The sequence below is a fragment of the Staurois parvus genome, unplaced genomic scaffold, assembly GCF_062004578.1.
Source record: "Staurois parvus isolate SC_StPar_1 unplaced genomic scaffold, SC_StPar_1.0 ptg001174l, whole genome shotgun sequence".
Classification (NCBI taxonomy): domain Eukaryota; kingdom Metazoa; phylum Chordata; class Amphibia; order Anura; family Ranidae; genus Staurois; species Staurois parvus.
In genome coordinates this window covers 128,235-146,671 of record NW_028318970.1, presented here as the reverse complement: position 1 = coordinate 146,671, position 18,437 = coordinate 128,235, and positions in this window count along the sequence as shown.

Here is an 18,437-nt window from a genome sequence, read left to right as displayed (position 1 = left end):
TCAGACAGGCCGGGTCGGTAACGGTGGGGACAGCGCGGTACAAGGCAGCAGGCACAGAATAGTCGGGTCATTCGCCGGGTCAGTAACAGGAGATCACATCCAATGAGGGTATCCAAAGAGAAGTCAGACAGGCCAGGGATCAGGGCAGGAGAAGTCAGCAGAGGTCAGGATCAAAGCAGGGTCAGCAACAAATCAGATAGGCAGGAACACAGGATACCAGGTACATGGGCTCATGGGAAACAAACACCAAAGCACTGATTGCAGGCCTGGTCCTGCTTAAATAGACCTCCTGCCATCGGCCTCAGGTGATGGCTTGATTGCAGGAGTGAGACCCTGGCTGCTGAAAGCACCCGCTGGTAGGAGCTGGTACTGCAGCCCACAGAGCAAGTGAGCCACAGCACCACCAGTGGTGAGTCCATTCCTGACACTGCCCGAGGGCCCAGGGTCAGTAGGGGGCCCCATGGGATGCCCCTGGTACCTTTTTCATAGGCTTTTTTGAGTTTGGGCAAGGACACAGGGGCCCCATGATCCGCTATTGCCCGGGGGCCCCATGAGTTGTCAGTCCGCCCCTGAATCGCATGCTAATCTTTGCGGTGCAATTTGCATCCTTTAATGCAAATCACACCGTAAAGTATTGGGTAGCCTCCCTAGCGGTCTGATGATGTCAGTATTTCTGTGCTCAAAGCGGTACATTTTTTTGCATGGACATATGTTGTTTTTTTATTGTAGGCCTGTAATTCTTAGGAATAACTTACTGAAATCTGTCCGAACAAGAGTCTAGTAAACATCCCGGGGATGCAGAGGTAGACTGACTATTTGCAAACTCAGGCACTGCCCGAGGGCCCAGGGTCAGTAGGGGGCCCCATGAGATGCCCCTGGTACCTTTTACATAGGCATTTTGGAGTTTGGGCAAGGACACAGGGGCCCCATGATCCCTTATTGCCCAGGAGCCCTGTGAGTTGTCAGTCTGCCCCTGTGGGTATGATAAAATTTGAAACACAAAATCATAAATTATAATATAATAAATAATCATAAAAAATAATAATATAATAATAATAAATTTAATTCAATAATATAATCAAACCGAAAACACTGAAATGTGAAATATAGCGCCAAGTTCGCACATCGCTGAGCAAAGTCGCAGAATCGTTTTCAGTGTCTGATGAGGAATTTCCCCCACGAATCATTATCACTCAATTCTGCAAGTGGTTCTGATTTACTATCGCTGTTCTCTAGCCGGTCTAAAACCGCGTTTGACCTAACGGGACGCTTTTTGGACGCCATGGACGTTTCTCAGTTTCCAGGCAGAAAGAACAGTAAAAATGCAGGCAGGGCGCCGGACAAAGCACTCGGGACAAAATGTATGTGAAATGGTTTGATACAGGAATGTTATACTATGTGATTTTAGTGGATTTAGTGAATGTCACTTTTTGTCATTTTCAAATTTCCCGCCAGTTCCGTCCCCCGTACGTCCCGACGTCGCAGGGAACGGAACCCGGAAGACGGATGCCGGCATCGGCCGGAGGACATTGCCGGGGACACTGCAGGAGGGACATCGTGGGAGCGCAGGACAAGGTAACGCTGCAGTGTATTCCCCAGTATAGCTCGGGGGAGTTACCGCTTGTGGTGCTGAAACTTTACCCCGAGCGACACTCAGGAATACCGCCAGGGGGGTTAAGGTATCGGGAGTACTCATGAAAATACTCAGTATCGGTGCTTTCCTAGGAGACTTCACATTTTAGCAACAGTCACACGTGTTATTCTAACACATATATGAATTTTTTTCTTTGTGCGCACACACGCTATTAATGTTTTGATTAGGCGCAGTTGCATGGTTTCACCCAATTTTTTATTTACTTATATGATGAATGTAATGAGTTTATATACAATCGCTGTTTAGTTGTGGAATTCAGCACGGGCGTCCCTAGGCAGGTGCGGGGGGTTCACGCTGCTGCAGGTGACACCTACCGCACGGGGTGACACCGGACCCGCTCCACGAAAAGGTAAGTTGTAAAGAAAGCCGATGATCCCCGCAGGATGGATCGGATCTGCGGATTCAGCATAATGGTCCAGAGTCCGGTCCATTATGCTCCCCAATCCGCAGATCTGATCCATCCTGCGGGGATCATCGGCTTTCTTTACAACTTACCTTTTAGTGGAGCGGGTCCGGTGTCACCCCATGTAGGTTGCATACTGACGATCCCCGCAGGATGGATGGGATCTGCAGATTGGGGAGCATAATGGATCGGACTTGTAAATAAATATATATTTATTAATTGAAATATATTTTGAAATATATTGAATACGGCCAAAATTGTAGCATTTTCAAATATATGACGATATATTTGGGAAGAATATTTTTTAAATATATTTAAAACATATTTTTCTTCCATGCGGGTCAGGTTTATATGAGATTCTAATGATTGGGTTTACATCTCCTTTAACCACCTCCCGCCCGCCATATAGTCCAATGACGGGCGCAAGGTGGTTCTCTCGTTCTGATAGGACGTCATATGACGTCCTGCCATTCTCACCGCACATGCGCAGCTCAGGGAGCGTGCAGCGCGGAGATCGGCGGTGCTCTGTGTCCCTCGGATACAGGGGATCACCGATCACGGAAAGAGGCGAAGATGTCAGCTCGGTCATGTGATCAGCTGTGTCCAATCACAGCTGATCACATGTAAACAGGGAAATGCTGGTTATCGGCATTTCTCTCCTCTCGAGCCGTCACACTGACAGAGGAGAAGAGAGCCAGTAATCGGCTTTCCGTGGAGGGGACATGTACACTGATCATCAGGGCAGTGATGATCAGTGTGCCCCGATGATCAGTGTGGCCCCAGAAGTGCCACCTGTCAGAGTCCATCAGTGCCAGCTGAACAGTGCCACGTGCCAGTGCCCATCAGTGCCACAATGCCACATATCAGTGCATAGCAGCGCACATCAATGCCACAAATCAGTGCCCATCTGAGCTGCCCTTCAGTGTCACCCATCAGTGCCAGTCAGTGCCACCTATCAGTGCCAGTCAGTGCCGCATATCAGTGCCAGTCAGTGCCACCTAACAGTGCCAGGCAGTGCCGCTTATCAGTGCCAGTCAGTGCCGCCTATCAGTGCCAGTCAGTGCCACCTAACAGTGCCAGGCAGTGCTGCCTAACAGTGCCAGTCAGTGCTGCCTATCAGTGCCATATATCAGTGCTATATATCAGTGATGCCTGTCAATGCCCATCAGTGCCACCTACCAGTGCCTCCTCATCAGTACCCATCAGTGGTTTTTGGTTTGTTTAAGAAAAAATAAAAATCCCAGAGGTGATTAAATACCACCAAAATAAAGCTCTATCTGTCACAAAAAATGATAAAGATTTCATATGGGTACAGTGTTGCACAACCGCGCAATTGTCATTCAAAGTGTGACAGCGCCAAAACCTGGAAATTGGCCTGGGCAGGAAGGGGGTATAAGTGCCCGGTAGGCAGGAAGGGGGTAGAAGTGCCCGGTAGGCAGGAAGGGGGTAGAAGTGCCCTGTAAGCAGGAAGGGGGTAGAAGTGTCCGGTGGGCAGGAAGGGGGTAGAAGTGCCCTGTAGGCAGGAAGGGGGTAGAAGTGTCCTGTAGGCAGGAAGGGGGTAGAAGTGCCCAGTAGGCAGGAAGGGGGTAGAAGTGTCCTGTAGGCAGGAAGGGGGTAGAAGTGCCCTGTAGGCAGGAAGGGGGTAGAAGTGCCCGGTAGGCAGGAAGGGGGTAGAAGTGTCCTGTAGGCGGGAAGGGGGTAGAAGTGTCCTGTAGGCGGGAAGGGGGTAGAAGTGTCCTGTAGGCAGGAAGGGGGTAGAAGTGTCCTGTAGGCAGGAAGGGGGTAGAAGTGCCCTGTAGGCAGGAAGGGGGTAGAAGTGCCCAGTAGGCAGGAAGGGGGTAGAAGTGTCCTGTAGGCAGGAAGGGGGTAGAAGTGTCCTGTAGGCAGGAAGGGGGTAGAAGTGCCCTGTAGGCAGGAAGGGGGTAGAAGTGCCCTGTAGGCAGGAAGGGGGTAGAAGTGTCCGGTAGGCAGGAAGGGGGTAGAAGTGCCCGGTAGGCAGGAAGGGGGTAGAAGTGCCCGGTAGGCTAGTGGTTAAATGAGATGTTTGGAGATGGACCGGATGAGGAGACGCAGCTCCTGCAGGGGGTGATTAGAGGAGGAATTCACCAATACTTACGTGTGTATTATTTCTGGTGTGGAAATGTTTCCTTAGTGTCTTCTCAAATGACCGTCCACAAACTCAGAACGATTACACTGGTGTGTTTTGGGATATCGAAGATATAACCCCCTCCCCCCGTCCCCCCTTCTTCCAGCTTCTTCTACTCAGCAAAAACCCCACCGTGTTCCCACCCTCCGACTCCGCAGGATTCCCAGAGAACATGACAACAACGATCACTAATATACCACCAACCGGCAGCACAACTGACCCATTCAACCCACCACGATGGGAGATGGGAACGGCCTGGGAAGCCCAATCCACCTCATTAGACTTCTATTGACCTTCTAGAGATGAAGACAAACAGACAATCTCTAAATCTCTTTATTAAAAAATATAAAACTCGCCATCCTAGCCTCCTCGAGCTTCTTGCACCCAGAAAAATGCATTCTCACCAATACATCCCCCCCCCCCACCCCCACCATCTCGGCATTGGGTGCATATTTAGGTCCTAAGGCTCCTAAGGGGCCCATGCCTTGTTATAATTCTTCCTTCTCCACCGTGGCCATTCTGTCGGCTATAATCACTTGGACTAGCTGAGTGTTGAGAATTGTTTCTGTGCAACTTCAATCAGTATTTGGGCAGCACAGTGATTAAATGGTTAGCACTTCCGCCTGGCAGTACTAGGGATTTTAGTTCAAATCCCAACCACGGCACCACCTGCCTGGAGTTTGCATGTTCTCCCTGTGACTGTGTGGGTTTCCTCCGGGTACTCCAGTTTCCTCCCACACTCCAAAGACATGCTGGTAGGTTAATAGGATCCTGTCTTAATTGGCCCTAGTATGTGTATGTATGAATGTGAGTTAGGGACCTAAGATTGTACGCCCCTTGAGGGTTAGGGACCTTAGATTGTACGCCCCTTGAGGGTTAGGGACCTTAGATTGTACGCCCCTTGAGGGTTAGGGACCTTAGATTGTACACCCCTTGAGGGTTAGGGACCTTAGATTGTACGCCCCTTGAGGGTTAGGGACTGATGTGAATGTACAATACATATGTAAAGCGCTGCGTAAATGGATGGCGCTACATAAGGACCTGAAATAAGAAAAATATTTGTGGGTTGTGTCAATAAATACTTTGTAGCAATATGTTTGTTACATTGTATTTAGTCTTGTGTTTTATGTGCAGGTCAAATTGCAGTTCTGTGATCAACACAGTGGGCACCGATCGTGGTGCCGCGCACTCTCAGGGAGCACGCACAGGCAATGGATGCGGGGGGACATTTAGAAACATCATTCCGCATCGGCAGCGCTCCGGTCCGGCTGTTTAGCGACATGGGCCGGAAGGGAGATTGTTAAAGCCTTTTGAAGATTCAACCCTAATTCACCCCTGTCACGGGGTATAGGGGCCCGGCCAATCAATTCCTGCTTACTAATCCAGAGTGTCACGATATGAGTTCTCTGCCAGCCCAGTTATTAATCCCCAGGTATTAATTTCTTGTTCCTAATCCCTCCTGGTCATAGGAAAAACCTCCCCCAATTAGTATTCACTCCTGTGTGCCAAAGACCCCTAGCTGTAATTAAGGCTCCCCCTCCACAAAAGGTCCCAAATTCAATTAGTGTATGCATCCCTAATTAGTGCCTTACTTTTGTATTAATGTATTTTTCCCACTGTTACACTGTTTACGGCTGCAGATTAAATTATTGTGTCCATCCTGTTCAACCAGTTGTTTGCCTAATTCTAATATCCTCCCCACTAATTAGTGCCTTACTTTTGTATTAATGTATTTCCCCCACTGTTACACTGTTTACAGCTGCAAATCCAATTATCCTGTTTCAGCAACCAGCCTGTATAACCATTATTTTCTGCTTACAGCTACAAATTAAATTACTGTAGTTCCATTCCTGTCCATTCTCTTCATTGTCACCTGCTAATGACCCCCCCCCCCCCCCCCCACCACCACCTCTCATCCTGCTCAGGGGGTTTAAGAGGCCAGTACTGGTCTCTCTTGTAGAGTCATTCTGCTGGGCAACCACTGAGGGGTCCAGCTGGACTCTAGTGGCCCCCCGGCTCTGCCTGAGTACCATTGGAGGAAGGGGGACCCCAGAAGCTACATCAGCCCTGTCTGAAATGCTATCAGCTTTGCCAGAGACTACCACATCAGCTCTGCCTGAGACTATCGCGTCAGCTTTGCGTGAGTGTATGCTTCCCTTGTGCTATCTGCTTATGAACTGCCTCTTGGATTACAAATTGCTGTAGAGACTTTAACTTTGCCCACCGGGGCTGGATTACAAGTATTTGGGACTCTCTCTCCCTGCACTACTCCCCATTGAGTGACTGTTGTCTGTTTTAATAAAGCTTTAAGCAGGGGCGGACTGACCATTTGAAAACTCGGGCACTGCCCGAGGGCCCGGGGTCAGTAGGGGGCCCCATGAGATGCCCCTGGTACCTTTTTCATAGGCTTTTTGAGTTTGGGCAAGGACACAGGGGCCCCATAATCCCCTATTGCACGGGGGCCCCATGAGTTGTCAGTCCGCCCCTGGCTTTAAGTGTTTGCCGTCTGCCTTGCGTGTTCTGTCCCGCTTACCCTCCGTCACAACCCCCTTTTCCCTTTAGCTATGATATTTCTGTTCATTTTATTTTGCTTTTACTTTTTACTGCTAGAAGGAATTAGTAAATAAAAATAACAAATAGTTACATTTAGGCCCCTTTCATATTTATAAATACATTACTGTAGTATCAGTGTTTTCTCTGTGACTGTGGGGCACAGAGAAAATACTGAGGTGGCCTAGTAGTTAGTAATTTATCCTTTACTGCTGGAGTTCTGGACTTTAACCTCCCTAGCGATCTGATGATGTCCATATTTCTGTGCTCAAAGCGGTACTTTTTTTTTTGCGTGGAAATATGTTGTTTTTTTATTGTAGGCCTGTAACTTTTAGGAATAACTCACTGAAATCTGTCCGAACAAGAGTCTAGTAAACATCCCGGGGAGGATAAAACTTGAAACACAAAATCATAAATTATAATATAATAAATAATTATAAACAATAATAATATAATAATAAATGAAATTCAATAATATAATCAAACGAAAAACACTGAAATGTGAAATAGAGCGCCAAGTTCGCACATCGCTGAGCTCAGTCGCAGAATCGTTTTCAGTGTCTGATGAGGAATTTCCCCCACCAATCATTATCACTCAATTCTGCAAGTGGTTCTGATTTACTATCGCTGTTCTCTAGCCGGTCTAAAACCGCGTCTGACCTAAAGGGACGCTTTTTGGACGCCATGGACGTTTCTCAGTTTCCAGGCAGAAAGAACAGTAACAATGCAGGCAGGGCGCCGGACAAAGCACTCGGGACAAAATGTATGTGAAATGGTTTGATACAGGAATGTTATACTGTGTGATTTTAGTGAATTTAGTGAATGTCACTTTTTGTCATTTTTGAATTTCCCGCCAGTTCAGGGAACGGAACCCGGAAGACGGATGCCGGCCGGAGGACATTGCTGGGGACACTGCAGGGGGGACATCGCTGGAGCGCAGGACAAGGTAAGTGAGGAACAGATCCCGGAGCAACGCTGCAGTGTATTCCCGAGTGTAGCTCGGGGGGGTTACCGCTTGTGGTGCTGAAACTTTACCCCGAGCTACACTCAGGAATACCGCCAGGGGGGTTAAGCAAGACTGTTTTCATATGGAGTGTGCATGTGTTCTTTGTACACAACTCTGGTATATGCAGGGGCGGACTGACCATTTAGAAACTCAGGCACTGCCCGTAGGCTCGGGGTCAGTAGGGGGCCCCATGAGATGCACCTGGTACCTTTTTCATAGGCTTTTTTGAGTTTGGGCAAGGACACAGGGGCCCCATGATCCCCTATTGCCCGGGGGCCCCATGAGTTGTCAGTCCGCCCCTGGGTATATGTATAAGCTATATCAATGTATAGTGATAGGGACATTAGAGTTTACTTTTTTTTTTATTAAAAGTCTTAAAAATAAACAACATAATAAGAAAACATATTTACATATATATAGAATAGAGAATAAATAAAATAAATATATATACTTAAACAAAACTAGCTTACCTCAGCATAGAAAACGACTTTTTTTTTGCCAGGAAAAACATAGAACCAACCATATTTTACTATTATTATCATCTTTATAATGTATCTCTGCAAACCTGACCTTCACCTAAACCCCCCCCCCCCCCCCAGGCTAAGAAATGATGAAACATTGATCCTATGCATGCCGCCTTTTTTTCAAAAATCTGATCTTGCAAAAATCCAGGGGGCGCGAGAGAACAGAAAGAGAAGCCACGCCCCGAGAGACTGATGGACAGCAGCTACGGGGACCTGACATTCCTCCACGCCTTTGTCCAGGCTCCCGGCCTCCACCCGTCCTTCTCAAGACCCCGAATCTTCCCAACCTCACCCAGAATGTTGTTCACCACCACCTCAACAGCAAGGACTATTTTTGCGAATGGAAACCTGACACCGTGCATTCCACGTGTAGTAACGGACTACTAAGCTAACTAGAAAAAGTGTCTCAAAATCAAAGTCCCGGTGAGTTGGAAAGGCTCCGTAAGACCACTCCGCGTAACTCAAGCGGGACAGGAAAGGGATGCCCAGAGCCCCACCCACCCGCTTGTAGACATCTATATTGAAGGGGCACTGAAGCAAGAAATGGTCCATCGTCTCCTCCACCCCACCGCACTCCACTCTTGGACAACCACGGTTCTCCGCAGAGCGATGCTTCAGGTTGCCCTTCACATAGAGTCTGCCAGAGAACGAGAGCCAGGCCAAATCCCGAAACTTTAAAGGGATTCTCTCCAGATTCATCAAACGCAGACCCTCCCTCATAACCGGGCCTGGGCATTCCCTCAAGGCCAATGGCTCGCTAAAGGCAGATTCAACAACCCTCCTCTCCAGGGCCTTCCACCGAAGAGACTTAATTTCCTCCGCCGTCACTCACTATTGCCGAAGCATTTTCAGGCACGGGGCAACATAAGCTGGGAGTTTATCATGTTGGACCCTCAGGCTTTTCACTGGCCCACCATTCTCCCAGCTCCGTAGAAAAGGCCTAAACCAGGACTGAAAAATACCAACCCACCCAGGCGGTTCTTCTGCCAGCATGCTACCAAAATTACACACCCTTATAGACTTCTATATTGAAGGGGCACTGAAGCAAGAAATGATCCATCGTCTCCTCCACCCCACCGCACTCCACTCTTGGACAACCGTGGTTCTCCTTCAGGTTGCCCTTCACTTAGAGTCTGCCTTGGAACGAGAGCCAGGCCAAATCCCGAAACTTTAAAGGGATGCTCTCCAGATTCATCAAACGCAGACCCTCCCTCATAACCAGGCCTGGGCAATCCCTCAAAGCCAATGGCTTCCTAAAGGCAGATTCAACAACCCTCCTCTCCAGGACCTTCCTAGGAAGAGATTTAATTTTCTCCACCATCACTTGCCATTACCGAAGCATTTGCAGTCATGGGGCAACATAAGCCGGGAGCTTACCATGTTGGACCCTCAGGCTTTTCACTGGCCCACCATTCTCCCAGCTCCGCAGAAAAGGCCTAAACCAGGACTGAAAAATACCAACCCACCCAGGGGGTTCCTCTGCCAGCATGCTACCAAAATTACAAACCCTTATAGACTTCTATATTGAAGGGGCAATGAAGCAAGAAATGGTCCATCGTCTCCTCCACCCCACCGCACTCCACTCTTGGACAACCATGGTTCTCCTTCAGGTTGCCCTTCACATAGAGTCTGCCATGGAACAAGAGCCAGGCCAAATCCCAAAACTTTAAAGGGATTCTCTACAAATTTATCAAACGCAGATCCTCCCTCATAATCGGGCCTGGGCAATCCCTCAAGGCCAATGGCTCGCTAAAGGCAGATTCAACAACCCTCCTCTCCAGGACCTTCCTAAGAAGAGACCTAATTTCCTCCGCTGTCACTCGCCATTGCCGAAGCATTTTCAGGCACGGGGCAACATAAGCCGGGAGCTTACCATGTTGGACCCTCAGGCTTTTCACTGGCCCACCATTCTCCCAGCTCCACAGAAAAGGCCTAAACCAGGACTGAAAAATACCAATGTATAATAATAATAGTGTGTGACTGTGAGGGGACATTAGAGTGTCAGCTCCTTTGGTCCAGAGACCGGTGTGAATAGTTCAGTGCACAATGCTGTGGATTATGTCAGAGCTATACAAATAGTAATATGCAGCTCCATTCCTGCGTGACTTTCAGGTGTGCGTTGCGTTCTGGATACGCCGCCATGCCTCCTGAGTGATATCAGTACAGAACAATCATTAGAATGAGATAATAAGCGCTCTCATTAAAGCACGGCTCCGGTAAGAGAAGGCTTGTTTCTCTATTAATCACCTTCGCTTCGTCTTGCAGAGTTGAACTTTTATTCTGCGTAATGTCCTCATTAAAACTCATCTCGAGGATGAAAGACGGGCGGCGCTGATTGCCGCCTCTCCCCGCCATTTCCCCGAGCAGATGCCGTCCCGGTATTAGCGGGTCTCTGATTAAAATACAATTGCTCCAGACTGATATTAGGAAGGTGTATTCGGCATATTTTCACTTATCAGAGCCATCTGCTCCGCCATCACATTACACAAATGCCGCCCATTATGCCGCCATTTACACTCCAATTAGGCTGGAATAATACAAGATGGTCGATTATCGCTGCGTCAGCCATACTGCTCGGCCGCGTACAGCTCTCAGCCTTCAGATCAGAAACTTTTCTTTACTTTAACAGAGTTCCTAGAAAAGGAGAAATCATTTTCAGTTTGATTTTGTTTTGTTTTTTTATGTTATTTTATGTGTTTTATGTTTATGAGTTTCTAATCTGATGTCTTCACCTTTAGTGACGTTGTCCCCTTGAGTGCAGCCTACCGGGGATAATACTTGCCTGATCCCGTCATGTTTCTTCCATCATAGATCTAGCTGGCTCTTCTACACTCTGTGGATGTGCACTTTGGTCCTATTTATTCCTAAGGGGAACGCTCTGAAAAGGGCCACAGCATGCATGTAGTATTATCCCAGGTAGTGATGGCCTTGATCAGGGGCGGACTGACAACTCATGGGGCCCCCGGGCAATAGGGGATCATGGGGCCCCTGTGTCCTTGCCCAAACTCAAAAAAGCCTATGAAAAAGGTACCAGGGGCATCTCATGGGGCCCCCTACTGACCCCGGGCCCTCGAGCAGTGCCCGAGTTTCCAAATGGTCAGTCCCCCCCGGCCTTGACGTTTGAGACGGACATTGGCCGTTTGTGTGTTTGGCGAACATGCGAATGGTAAGCAGGGCCATATCTAGCCTATCTGGTCTGGAGGTGCAGTAAAAAAAGTCAGGGGGCATAATGTGAACACTGTGTGGGAGTCACTGAGAGTCTGTTACACGGTGTCATGACCTGGAAAACACTACTATGTATCAGGCTGACACAGAACCTATTCTCCTTATATCAGACGTTCCTATCAGAAGAGACCCTCTTCAAATCACGAGTCCTCATCAAAGGCCTCCTTTACATTGAGTTCCCATCAGCTTGCCCCCTTACATCAGGTGTCCCCTTGAGAGTGCCTCCATCAGAGTTCCCCCTTACATCAACTTTCTCCAACAGAGTGCCCCCTTACATCAGGTGTCCCTATCAGAGTGCCCCCTTACATCAGATGTCCCCATCAGAGTGCCCCCTTACATCAGGTGTTCCATCAGAGTCCCCATCAGAGTGCCCCCTTACATCAGATGTCCCATCAGAGTGCCCCTTACATCAGGAGTCCCATCAGAGTGCCCCCTTACATCAGGAGTCCCATCAGAGTGCCCCCTTACATCAGGTGTCCCCATCAGAGTGCCCCCTTACATCAGATGTCCCCATCAGAGTGCCCCCTTACATCAGGTGTTCCATCAGAGTCCCCATCAGTGTGCCCCCTTACATCAGATGTCCCATCAGAGTGCCCCTTACATCAGGAGTCCCATCAGAGTGCCCCCTTACATCAGGAGTCCCATCAGAGTGCCCCCTTACATCAGATGTTCCATCAGAGTCCTCATCAGAGTTCCCCCTTACATCAGATGTCCCATTAGAGTGCCCCCTGACATCAGATGTCCCATCAGAGTGCCCCCTTACATCAGATGCCCCATTAGAGTGCCCCCTTACATCAGATGTTCCATCAGAGTTCCCCCTTACATCAGATGTCCCCATCAGAGTGCCCCCTTACATCAGATGTCCCCATCAGAGTGCCCCCTTACATCAGATGTCCCCATCAGAGTGCCCCCTTACATCAGGTGTTCCATCAGAGTCCCCATCAGAGTGCCCCCTTACATCAGAGTACCCACTTACATCAGAGTGTTCCCTTACATCCGGTGTCCCCATCAGAGTGCCCCCTTACATCAGATGTTCCATCAGAGTGCCCCCTTACATCAGGAGTCCCATCAGAGTGTCCCGTTACATCAGGAGTCCCATCAGAGTCCTCATCAGAGTGCCCCCTTACATCAGATGTCCCATTAGAGTGTCCCCTTACATCAGATGTCCCATTAGAGTGCCCCCTTACATCAGATGTCCTATCAGAGTGCCCCCTAACATCAGGAGTCCCATCAGAGTGACCACTTACATCAGAGTGTTCCCTTACATCCGGTCTCCACATCAGAGTGCTCCCTTTATATGGATTGTAGCCATCTGTGTGCCTCCTTACATTAATTGTCTGCATCCGACTGGCTCATGGACTAGTGGATGCATTTTCGGAGATCTGGGGGGGCACAGCTAAAATCTGGGTGGACCACCCCAGCACCCCCCTAGATCCGGCCCTGATGGTAAGGGCATTCGGCAGGCTATTTGCCCAATGCGCCCCACAATGCACTGCACTCTAACAGTTCAGGTGCAATGCTTTGGCCAAAACCAGCACAATTGGGTGGAGCTAGTGGTGATCGCTAGCTCCACCCAATTGCTTACATCTGACCAGCAAATATCAGATAGTGGCGCGTGCTCCGTGGGTGTAGACGGGTCGTCAAATGTTGTTTTTTTTTTTTTTAACCCCCCTGGAGGTATTCCTGAGTGTAGCTCGGGGTAAAGTTTCAGCACCACAAGCGGTAACCCCCCCGAGCTACACTCGGGAATACACTGCAGTGTTGCTCCGGGATCTCTTCTTCACTTACCTTGTCCTGCGCTCCCGCGATGTCCCCCCTGCAGTGTCCCCTGTAATGTCCTCCGGCCGATGCCGGCATCCATCTTCCGGGTTCTGTTCCCTGCGACGTCGGGACGTACGGGGGACGGAATGGCGGGAAATTTACAAATGTTAAAAAGTGACATTCACTAAATACACTAAAATCACATAGTATAACATTCCTGTATCAAACCATTTCACATGCATTTTGTCCCGAGTGCTTTGTCCGGCGCCCTGCCTGCATTTTTACTGTTCTTTCTGCCTGGAAACTGAGAAACGCCCATGGCGTCCAAAAAGCGTCCTTTTAGGTCAGACGCGGTTTTAGACCGGCTAGAGAACAGCGATAGTAAATCAGAACCACTTGCAGAATTGAGTGATAATGATTGGTGGGGGAAATTCCTCATCAGACACTGAAAACGATTCTGCGACTTTGCTCAGCGATGTGCGAACTTGGCGCTATATTTCACATTTCAGTGTTTTTGGTTTGATTATATTATTGAATTAAATTTATTATTATTATATTATTATTTTTTATGATTATTTATTAAATTATAATTTATGATTTTGCGTTTAAAATGTTATCCTCCCCGGGATGTTTACTAGACTCTTGTTCGGACAGATTTCAGCGAGTTATTCCTAAGAATTACAGCCTACAATAAAAAAACTACATATTTCCATGCAAAAAAAGTACCGCTTTGAGCGCAGAAATATGGATATAATCAGACCGCTAGGGAGGTAAAGCGGTACATTTTTTTGCATGGAAATATGTCGTTTTTTTATTGTAGGCTGTAATTTTTAGGAATAACTCGCTGAAATCTGTCCGAACAAGAGTCTAGTAAACATCCCGGGGAGGATAAAACTTGAAATACGAAATCATAAATTATAATTTAATAAATAATCATAAAAAATAATAATATAATAATAATAAATTTAATGCAATAATATAATCAAACCAAAAACACTGAAATGTGAAATAGAGCGCCAAGTTCGCACATCGCTGAGTAAAGTCGCAGAATCATTTTCAGTGTCTGATGAGGAATTTCCCCCACCAATCATTATCACTCAATTCTGCAAGTGGTTCTGATTTACTATCGCTGTTCTCTAGCCGGTCTAAAACCGCGTCTGACCTAAAGGGACGCTTTTTGGACGCCATGGACGTTTCTCAGTTTCCAGGCAAAAAGAACAGTAAAAATGCAGGCAGGGCGCCGGACAAAGCACTCGGGACAAAATGTATGTGAAATGCATTGAAACAGCAATGTTATACTATGTAATAATCATTTTTTTAAAAATGACATTTTTTTTAAATTTCAATATTGCCACCGGTTCCGGCGCCCGTAGGTCCCGACGTCACAGGGAACGGAACACGGAAGCCGGATGCCGGCATCGGCCGGAGGAGATGGACGGGGATGCTGCAGGGGGGACATCGCGGGAGCGCAGGACAAGGTAAGTGCTGCAGGGACCCCCAGAGCAACGCCGCATGGTAAGCCCGAGTGTAGCTCGGGGGGGGGTTACCGCTCTTGGTACTCAAATTTTACCCCGAGCTACACTCGGGAACACCGCTATGGAGGTTAAAGCGGACCTTCACTCCTTTAACAATTTCGGTACTCACCTGGCATGATGCGGAATTGCTGGTTAAAATCTAAAAAGTTCCTGGATCTGGTAGGAATTGTGGAGTTCTAACAATATTGGTAATGGCCAGGCGTGCTGCAGCATTGCCGGATCTAATCGGGACAATTCCTGGGTTTGGCTATATAGTGCTTAAATCTTAGACCTTCACTCTCTGAATAATTTCGGCAATCAGCCAGCATGATACAGCATTGATGATTCCAATCCATGAAGTACCTGGCTCTGGGTATATAGTGCTTACGGCAGACCTTCACTCCTTTCACATTTCTAGTAATAACCTGGCATGATATGGCATTGCTGGCTTAAAGTGTTCTTGAACCCCCCAAAGTACAATCAGTCTGTAGATGCAGTAAAGCATGCTTGTTATACTCACTGTGGAACCTAAGGGGTTAATCCTCTGCATTGTGTAAAAATGCTGTTTGATCCTGTATTCTCTGATCCTCCCCTTCTTCCACGCTCCCCATTTAATCTCCTGATATAACAGAGCTTCAAGGACACTCTGTACATGCTTAATTTGTTGTGTATTGCTAGGGAGGTTTTTTTTTTCTTGGGAGAGCGCATGTGACTAGCAAAGGGCCAATCACCACTGTCTAGACAGAGGCAGGGGTGGACTGACAGCTCATGGGGCCCCCGGGCAAGAGGAGATCATGGGGCCCCTGTGTCCTTGGCCAAACTCAAAAAAGTCTATGAAAAAGGTACCAGGGGCATCTCATGGGGCCCCCTACTGACCCCGGGCCCTCGGGCAGTGTCCGAGTTTCCAAACGGTCAGTCCACCCCTGGCCAGAGGTCAGGGGTTCTGCATCCTCCTCTCTCCTTAAATTTCCCCAGCTCTAATCCCCACCTCAAACAAATCTCTCCTCCTAGCACAAATCCTCTACCACTCAACATTTCCCCTCCAAGTATACTCCCCCCCACTCCAAATCCCCCCTCCCAGCACAAATCCCCCCCCCCCAATCCCTACTCCTAGCACAAACCCTTTCCTTTCCCCCCCTTGTACATATACCCCCCTCATCCCTACTAGCATAATCCATTCCTCCCCCCCCCCCAAAAAAAAAAAAAGATTCCCCCCCTAGCACAGACCTCCAAATCTCCACAGATTCCCCAAAGCCTGATTGTCTGAGTCAGCCGTTGGCTGTCAATCACAGCCACTGAGCCAATCAGGAGAGGGAGGGGGCGTGGTTGAGCCACGGCTCTGTGTCTGAATGGACACGCAGAGCCACAGCTCGAGAGCATGCCTACTCAGGTGCCCCTAAAGCAAGCTGTTTGCTATGGGGGCACCCAACAAGAGGGAGGGGCCAGGAGCGCCAGCAGGGGGCCTCAAAAAGAGGAGGATCCGGCTTCTCTGTGCAAAACCACTACACAGTGCAGGGAAAAATGACACGTTTGATATTTTTAAGGAAAAAAAAAAACAAGACTTTAGTGTCACTTTAAGGCATGCTAAAATGGTATACACCTGCATTGGTTGTGTGGTCATTTTGGCACGCCTTTAGTACGTGTTGCAGTTTAATGAATGATATTGCTGGGGATGCCAGATTCCATTAAACGAGCTGCCTGTAGCTGCTGGATCAAAATACTTTTTGCTACAGTCTCAGCAAGCCCGGGTTCAAACTTTGCGGCGCGGCATGTAATTCGCACAGAAATCGCGCCTCATTCCTGCGCGAATTACATGCAAATGTCTCTGCGGTGCCTTTTGAGCCACATGCTCTGCATGGCTCAAATCGCATCGCATCCGCACCAAAAAGGAGCAGGACCCTTTTTTTATCCCTTCACGCCGACGCCTCCCAGCCCTTTAAGAGTTTCAGAAGCTGGGAGGCGGGGCAGGATTAAGGGTCATGTGACCGCCGTGTCGCGCCGTCACGGCAGTCACGTGATCGGGAAAGGTCCAGATCAAAAGAGGAGATCGGGACCAGGGGCGGACTGACCATTTAGCCACTTGGACACTGCCTGAGGGCCGGGGTCAGTAGGGGGCCCCATGAGATGGCCCTGGTACCTTTCATAGGCTTTTTTGGGTGTGGTTTGAGTGTTGGCAAGGACACAGGGGCCCCATGATTTCCTATTGCCCAGGGGCCCCATGAGTTGTCAGTCCGCCCCTGATCGGGACCTTTACGTGAGTACCGGACATGTGTGCGGGGAGCACGCAGGGCGCACACTCTCGGCACATATGTCCTTTTTTAATAGAGCGCAAATGTGCAGCCACTCGGCGTCTAGGCCCAGACGCCGATCTGCGTGCCGCCAGCGTGAAGAGGTTAAATCTGAATCGCATCGCATGAGTGTTCTAAATTTCCGTCAATCACATCCCGTTTTGCGATCTGTCTCAGGGTGTCAATAATTTATCATTGATACCCGGCACCAGATCGCATGAACGTGATGCGATTGCAATGCAGTGCGGAAAACGCTCAGGATTCGCAACATTTCCCACACCGCACTGGCGTGAACCGGGTGGAAAGGAAATCTGTTTTTTTTTTCTGATGTTACGAAACTTTGTAACAATTATACATAACCAGGGGCGGACTGACCATTCAGAAACTCAGGCACTGCCCGAGGGCCCAGGGTCAGTAAGGGGCCCCATGGGATGCCCCTGGTACCTTTTGTAGGCTTTTTTGGATGTGGTTTGAGTGTGGGCGAGGACACAGGGGCCCCATGATCCCCTATAGCCCGGGGGCCCCATGAGTCGTCAGTCCGCCCCTGTACGTAATATTGATTTTCGGCACAACCGGCGCTCCAGTGTAATGACATTTCTGCGCATCGTCTCCTCGTTACCTCGTCCCATCATGGTTGTGTTTATTTACACGATCTCGCGTCGCGCTTTAATTACCGCCAGCGCGAGAACGGCCGTTTGTCTCTTCCCTTTATTACTTCTGCTACCAGAACAGAGAAGTCCGCCTCGTAAAAGAGAGTTAAAGATATTGTACATTAAATTTAAAGGGCGATTACGGTGTCAGCACCTTCCTTTATGGTGCGCGCGGCAAAGCGGCACGCGGTTCGCTCGCTTAATTAAAATACAAAGCGATAGAAACCGCTGGAGAAAAAAAGGAGAAAAATACTAAATTTAACGGAGATTTTCCGGAATGACGCTCGGCTCCATTAGCTATATCTTATTAAAGGATGGCGGCGGAGTAATTAAGCGGCGGATTTGAACGCGATCTGCAGGACGGCGGGATGCGATAAAAGTGGACAAAGGCAAAAATGATTTGCGATTTTCGTGAAGGGTCGCTCCGAGAATGAAATATGAGACCATTTTTTTTTCCTGGGGTAACAAGTGATCTTATCCCGGATAATTCACCGGCCGGCGGCGGCGGCGGATAATAATAAACGCTTGTGTTTTATGAGCGCGGCGGAGACCAAGGGTCACCTGACAGACAACCGCCAAGAGCGCTACAATGGCGGCCTCTGCGTCCTTTCAAGGTTTCCTCTCTCTGCAATATGTTCTTGTTCTTGAGATTAGATCTACTTTAACCCCTTCATGCCGGCACCTCCCGGCCCTTTAAGAGTTTCAGAAGCCGGGAG